We start from the raw sequence: 8,211 nt of genomic DNA, 5'->3' as shown, positions 1-8,211 counted from the left end.
ATTATTCATAGATTTTTATTTTTTTGCTTTTTAGGATGGCACATGGAAGTTCCCAGGCTAGGGGTTGAATTGGAGCTGTAGCTCCCAGCCAACACCACAGCCACAGCAACCACAGATCCGAGCTTTGTCTGCAACCTACACCACAGCTCACAGCAACACCAGATCCTTAACCCACTGAGCAAGGCCAGGAATTGAACCTGCCACAGATTTCATATTTGTGAATTTGTGGTCACCTACAGACACATGCAGGGCAGTTTCCCAGCTGAGGTGGAACAGGGCTCTGTCTTCTTTCAGCTCTCATACTCTAAATAATTGTTTTATGATATAGTGACCTGTTTTTTGTATTTCGTGCTTTTTGTTGGTTATTTCACTCTTTAAAATGGCCTCAATGTGTAGTACTGAAGTGCTGTCTAGCTTTCCTAAGCACAAGGCTATGATGCACCTTATAGACAAAATACATGAATAAGCTTTGTTCAGGCATTAGTTATAGAGCTGGTGGTATGAGTTCAGTATTAATGAATCAACAAAAATATACATTAAATAACAGACACACATGTAAAACAGGTTATGCACCCATCAGTGATGAAAACGTGATCAGATGCTTTTAGGAACCTAAACATATATATTTATCTGTCAGTAAGGTACTGTGGTCAAAAAAGTTTGGCAGCCACTAGTGATGGAGAGGCAAGCTCCAGAACAGAATTTAGGAGGTCTGTAGAGGACAGTAGAGAATCAGTGAAGGACAGAAAAAGACCAGTCAAAGAGATGGATAAGAACTAGAAGAGAGCTGTTTCAAGAAAATGGAATGGTTGATCAGTCATGTCAAGTTCTTTAAAGAATGAGGACTTTGGAGTTCCTGTCGTGGCACAGTGGTTAATGAATCTGACTAGGAACCACGAGGTTGTGGGTTCAATCCCTGGCCTTGCTCAGTGGGCTAAGGATCTGGTGTTGCCAAGAGCTGTGGTGTAGATCACAGACACAGCTCAGATCTGGTGTTGCTGTGGCTGTGGTATAGGTCGCAGACATGGCTCGGATCCCTTGTTGCTGTGGCTGTGGTGTAGGCTGGCGGTACAGCTCCAGTTAGACCCCTAGCCTGGGAACCTCCATATGCCACAGGTGCAGGCCTAAAAAGACAATAAATAAATAGAAAGGAAGGAAGGAAAGAAAGGAAGGAAGGGAAGCTGGAGTTCCCGTCATGGCTCAGTGGTTAACGAACCCAACTAGTATCTGCATTGCTGTGCCTGTGGCGCAAGCTAGCAGCTGCACCTCCAATTTAATTCGTAGCCTGGGAATCTTCATATGCTGAGGGTGTAGCCCTAAAAAGACAGGAAAAAAAAAAAAAATCCAGTTGGATCTTGGAGTTCTCTTGTGGCACAGTGAGTTAAGGATCCAGCACTGTCACTGATGTGGCTCAGGTCACTGCTTTGGTATGGGTTCAGTCCCCGGCCTAGGAACTGCTACATGCCCCAAGTGTGGCCTCTACTGTATAGCATGGTGACCCAGTTACACATACATGTACACATTCTATTTTCTCACATTATCACGCTCCATCATAAGTGACTAGACATAGTTCCCATTGCTACACAGCAGGATCTCATTGCTATTCCATTCCAAAGGCAATAGTTTGTATCTATTAATCCCAAGCTCCCCAACCACCCCACTCCTTCCTCCTCCCCCTTGGCAACCACAAGTCTATTCTGCAGGTCCATGATTTTCTTTCCTGTGGAAAGGTGTCACAGACATGTTTCTACAATATTTTCTTAGCCTCTTTGCTGAAAACTCCATCTTATCCTGCTTTACTTTATCCCATCTTCTTGCTTTACTTTATCCCATCTTCCTGCTTGGAAAAAGAGTCACAGTGCTGGTAAATGACTTAAGCTTAAGAACAAAGACCTAAAGGCATAAGCTATTCATAGGGTCAGCTGAATGCGTTGGTCTACGCACATGGACCTGTGCAGATTGGCACGCCGTGTGCACAAGCATTATATATCCAATATATCCTCTAAGGAGTAAGAGAAAGAGGAACCTCATGGCCAAGTGGTTTATGAGTAGTCGTTAGCAGAATATGCATTAGCAAAGAGAACCAAGGTGCAAACCTAGGCACGCTGGGTTGCTGAAAATAGGCATGCAGTTTGTGGAAGCACAGTGAGGATTCTCTGGAATGCTATGCATAGATAGCTAACAAATGCTAATTATTATGTGCCTCAAGGTCAGAGTAAAAGCTTAAACTTCTACCAGCTAAGTGACTTTTAAAATAATAAAAGAACTTATAAAATAATCAAACCCTATATCCTCCACCCATAGCCCCCTCCTCACTTAATCTCATCCTAAAGAGGACAATAAAAGCAATGTGGTTTCTTGAGACAGTGCTTTTGGCCCCTGAGACCTTGAGTCCCCTGGTTCCCACCTTTACTTAAGATAAATGTCTCTGTCTTGTTTTATGTTATCTTTTTTCCTTAAGTTTCACAGCACCCGTTCTTCAGCCCCATCCTGCTGAGCTGGTCTCGGCAGAAAGATTCATTTGTGCCTTATATTAGATTCCAGATGTAAGTGATATCATATGGCATTTGTCTCTTTCTGACTTACTTATTCAGCATGAGAGTCTCTAGTTTCATCCATGTTGCTGCAAATGGCATTATTTCATTATTTTTATGGCTGAGTAGTATTCCATTGTGTATAAATACATCTTCCTAATCAAAAAAAAATTTTTTAAATAAGAAAATACTGTTGGATCTGTATGTTACTGTTTGTATACCATTTTGGGTTCACTCTACATTCTCATTTAAATTCTTTACTTCCTTTCAGATTGGAATGTGAAAGGTTTTGAAGCACTGCCATGGTTCTACACAAAAAGATATTCTCTAGGATTCCCTGGTGACTCAGGGGATTAAGGATATGGCATTGTCACTGTTATGGCTTGGGTCACTGCTGTGGTGTGGGTTCAATCCCTGGCCTGGGAACTTCAGCATGCCATGGGTGTGGCCAAAACAAAAACAAAAAAAGATACTCTCAAAGTGTTAACCCTATTCTCATTTATATTACTATATTACTCCTTCCCATTCTCCTTTTACCCCTTTCCAAAAAATTTGTTACCACCCCCAGTAACCAATTTCTTAAGTTTCTGAGAACTGCACTTTTCCTCCACCTTTTTTTGTTTGTTTTAGCCATGCCTTCAATAGGCATGTGGAAGTCCCTAGTCCAGGGATCAGATCTGAGCCACAGCTGTGACCCTATGCCACAGCTGTGGCAATGCCAGAGTCTTAAAGCCACTCCAGGCAGGGGATCCTGGCACTGCACAGATACCACTGATCTCGGTACACCACAGTGAGAACTCCCGGAACATATATTTTTTCCTTTTTTTTTTTTTTTTAAGGGCTCCACCTGTGGCATATGGAAGTTCCCAGGTTATGGGTCAAATCAAAGCTTCAGCTGTTGGCCTGTGCCACAGCCACAGTAACACTGGATCCAAACTGCATCTGCCACCTATGCCACAGCTTGCTACAACACTGGAGCCTTAACCCACTGAGCAAGGCCAGGGATTGAACCCACATCCTCACAGAGACAATGTCAGGTCCTTAACCTACTGAGCCACAATGGGAACTCCTGGAACCTATAATTTTATAATGAAAATAAAAATATTAAAATGGTAAAATTTCACTATTTAGATAAAATATTTTTATTGAGATATAACTGACATGACATTAATTTCAGAACAAAATATTCTTGAGTTTGTATCAGGATTCTATCAAAAATACCCCATTCCTATTATTGGTTATCATTAATGCTTATACAAAGGTGAATGGATCTGTATGAAATCACTTCGATACTGACACTGATACACTTTTCTGTCTTTTTAGGGTCACATCCGTGGCATATGGTGTTCCCAGGCTAGGGGTCAAATCGGAGCTGAAGCCACCAACCTAAGCCGCAGCAACGCGGGATGCGAGCTTCATCTGCAGCCTACACCAGAGCTCACAGCAACACTAGATCTTTAGTCCACTGAGCAAGGCCAGAAATCGAACCCACATCCTAATGGATACTAGTCAGGTTCCTTAACCGCTGAGCCACGACAGGAACTCCTGACACTGATACACTTTGCCTGATCAGCTTTGGCAAACTGTCTTAGATTGCCCTAACAAAGTACCATGGACTAGGTAGCTTATAAACCTAGAAATTTCTCATAGTTCTGGAGGATGGAAATCTAAGACCAGGATACTAGCATGGTTGGGTTCCGCTGAAGGCTCTCTTCCCAGCTGCAAACTATGACTTTTCATTGTATTCTCATGTGGTAGAAAAAGAGAAGGAGAGAGGTTTCTGGGGTCCCTTCTAAAAGGGCACTAAATCCATTTATGATGGTTCACCCTCATGACCTAATTACCTCTCAAAGTGCTCACCTCCTCATACTATCACATTGGGGGTTAAAATTTCAACCTATGAGTTTTGGGGTACACAAATACTCAGTTTATCATAGAAAACCAAAACTAACATTCCAGGATTAGAATACCAAGAGATCCTCCTTACAAGCTGCTCCTTTATGTGTAAAGGAGCTTACAACCTGTTTACTAGTTTAAAACCCTTAAACTTTCTCCCCGTCCTGCTTTCCTCTGGGTTTTATCCTCTCTTGCTCATGCTGGACCTAGTTCTCTGTTACTCTATCTTTTTTTTTTTTTTTTTGGCATTTTAGGGCCACACCATGGCTTATGGAGTTTCCCAGGCTAGGGATCTAATCAGACCTACAGATGCCGGCCTACACCACAACCACAGCAACACGAGAACTGAGCTGTGTCTGTGACCTACACCACAGCTCACGGCAACATTGGATCCTTAACTCAGCGAGGCCAGGGATTGAACCCGCATCCTCATGGATCCTAGTTGGGCTCGTTAACGGCTGAGCCATGAAGGGAACTCCTTTACGCTATCATTGAAACCTCCCTTTCTACTGACTTCTTCTCTTACTTTTCAAACATGATAAAAACAAAACAAAAACATCATTCCTCAACAAGCCACAAAAATAAAAACCTTTCCCTCAACTACTAAATATATGCAATATTAAACTCTTTTTACTCCTCCATCTGTCCCTTTTAGTCTCAGCTAATGGTGTCTCATTTCACCCACTCTACCAAACTAGAAGCCTCTTTATCTCTTCCTTTTTCTAACTGGTCTTCAAGGTCAGAAATTTGTCAAAATTCTGGGTGAGCATTTCTCTTTACTCCTAGAGTTACTGCTATAGTACTCTCTTGCCTTAACTACCAAAACTGGTCTTTTTGCAGCCTTTTTCCATTCCAGACAACGAATTATATTACACAAACTTTTGAGTACCTATTATGTTTCTGGTACTGGAAACAAAAAAATATGACACCCTATACTTAAGAAACTTGTTCACATACACTATAGCATCTTTCCTATTAAAAAAAAAAAAAAAAAAACAAACTTCTGGGAGTTTCCGTCATTGCTCAGTGGTTGACAAACCCCACTAGTATCCATGAGGATGCGGGTTCAATCCCCGGCCTTGTTCAGTGGGTTCAAGATCCAGCGTTGCCGTGAGGTGTGGTATAGGTCGCAGACATGGCTCAGACCCCGAGTTGCTGTGGCTCTGGTGTAGGTCGGCAGCTGTAGCTCCGATTCGACCCCTAGCCTGAGAATGTCCATATGCCGCTGGTACAGCCCTGAAGAGACAAAAGACAAAAAAAAACAAAAAACTTCTGTTGTCAACAAAATTAAGTCCAAACTCCTTAAGCAGGCATATAGGGTTCTTTACTGTCTGGCCTGAACCCACTAAATCTGCTGCCTTATCTCTCACCACTCTCCTTTACCTACAGTTTCTCCTAAGCTCCAGCCACAATGAACTTTTTACAGATCTCTGAAAATTCCATTGCCTCTGCTTTACATATGCTATATTTTCTGCCTGGAATAACCTCTTTTCTCACTATTGGCCTAGGAGAAAATCACTCAGCCTGTGAAACTCAGCTCTCAAACATTATCCCTCTTTGATGCTTTTCCAGACTTCCCTACTTAGTCCTTCAGGTTGACATTCCCACAGTTCTGTTAACAGCTCTAAATACAGTATTCACAGCAATGCATTACAATTTATCTGTTTACTTATTTACCTTTTCTATAATTCCTGGAGGTTAGGAACAATATTGCTTTCCTGTCAGAGGTATATGGAAGGCTCTAAATTCCAAATATTTTTATCTTTATCTTCTTCTTCTTAGGGCCACATCTGTGGCATATGGAAGTTCCCAGGCTGGGGTTGAATCAGAGTTGCAGCTGGAGCCTACGCTACAGCCACAGCAATGCCAGATCTATGCGAGCTATGCCGCAGCTTCTGGCAACGCCAGATCCTCAACCCGCTGAGCAAGGCCAGGGACTGAACCCGTGTCCTAATGGACACTAGTTGGGTTTGTTACCACTGAGCCACAATAGGAACTCCCCCAGATATTTTTAAAATGAATCTCTCAGCACTTGGTCTTCTCTTATTTCCCCCCAAATAGTATTATGTAACCCTTATTTCCTAGAAAACGGGGCGTTAAAAAATTTTCAGGTGAACTAAAAAATCAGAAAAAAAAGCTCCCTTAACTTTGAAAGTAATTCTATTTCTCCACCATCCCATTATATACTCAGTTATTCTGCAAGGTGCTGAACAAAGTATTAATATTCTACCAAAATCTAATCTCTGAATGCATATGTAACATTCTTCTGGTCTTTTTCTAACTTACACAATGGAAAGAGCACTATTAAATATTTATTTATAGCAAACAGAGTTACCCAAGAAATGTAATACATTCTCTTTCATGAAGACCATGAAATTACAACTATTACTGGAGTTCCCATTGTGGCTCCCAGAAACGATCCCAACTAGTATCCATGAGGATTTGGGATCGATTCCTGGCCTCCATCAATGGGTTAAGGATCTGACGTCACTATGAGCTGTTGTGTAGGTCGAAGACGTGGCTCGGATCCCAAATTACCATGGCTGTGGCGTAGGCCAGCAGCTGTAGCTCCAATTTGACCTCTAGCATGAGAACTTCCATATGCCACAGGTGCAGCCCTAAAAAAAAAAAAAAAAAAAAAAAGACAAAAAATAGAGTTATACTTATTTCTATGTAAATTAGCAGTACTTTTTGGATTAAAAGAAATCAAGTAACAGTTGTTTGTTTTAGGGCTGTTTTGAGCCTTTCTATTACTACCAAACCAGACTGATAGGATATGCTTCTAAATTGTAGGAAGATAATGGTATCAGAGAACATAAACTAATTTGATATATGTGATGTTTATATTTAGCTAGGTCATTTTGTAGCCCTTAAACTTTATGACCAATTTCTTATTCTTTATACCCAGAACAGATAACCACTTTGCCCCCTTTTATATATCTTACACAAAACTAACCTCTAAGTCCTTATCTTATTTGAAAGCCCCCTCATAAAACTGGACTTTCCTCATGTTTTAATTAAAAAAAATTTTTTTTTTTTGCTTTTTAGGGCTGCACCCTCAGCATATGGAAGTTCCCAAGCTAGGGGTCAAATCGGAGCTGCAGCTGCCAGCCTATGCCACAACCACAGCAACACCAGATCCAAGCCATGTCTTCTGCCTACACCACAGCTCCGGCAATGCTGGATCTTTAACCCACTGAACAAGGGCAGGGATTGAACTTGTATCCTCAGGGATCCTAGTCAGATTCGTTTCCACTGAGCCATAACGGGAACTCCCTAAAAATTTTTTTTCAAATTGCTCATGTTCATCTATAAAATTTTCTTTTTGCTGGAGTTCCCGTCATGGCTCAGTGGTTAACGAATCTGACCAGGAACCATGAGGTTTCGGGTTTGATCCCTGGCCTCGCTCAGTGGGTTAAGTATCTGGCATTGCTGTGAGCTGTGGTGTAGTCCGGCAGCTGTAGCTCCAATTCGAGCCCTAGCCTGGGAACCTCCATACACCTCGGGTGCAGCCCCAGAAAAGACAAAAAAAAATAAATAAAATTTTTTTTTTCTTTTTGCTATTAGTGACCACAGACACTTTTAAATTCAGTCCTCAGGGAGACGGTGTATGCTACAATTAAAACTGACAAATTGGAGTTCCCGTTGTGGCGAAGCAGAAACAACCCGACTAGGAACCATGAGGTTTCAGGTTCTATCCCTGGCCTCATTCAGTGGGTTAAGGATCTGGCATTGCCATGAGCTGTGGTGTAGGTTGCAGACATTATCTTGGATCTGGCTT

The sequence above is a fragment of the Sus scrofa genome, chromosome 5 (genome assembly GCF_000003025.6).
Source record: "Sus scrofa isolate TJ Tabasco breed Duroc chromosome 5, Sscrofa11.1, whole genome shotgun sequence".
NCBI lineage: Eukaryota > Metazoa > Chordata > Mammalia > Artiodactyla > Suidae > Sus > Sus scrofa.
This window is presented reverse-complemented; position numbering follows the sequence as displayed.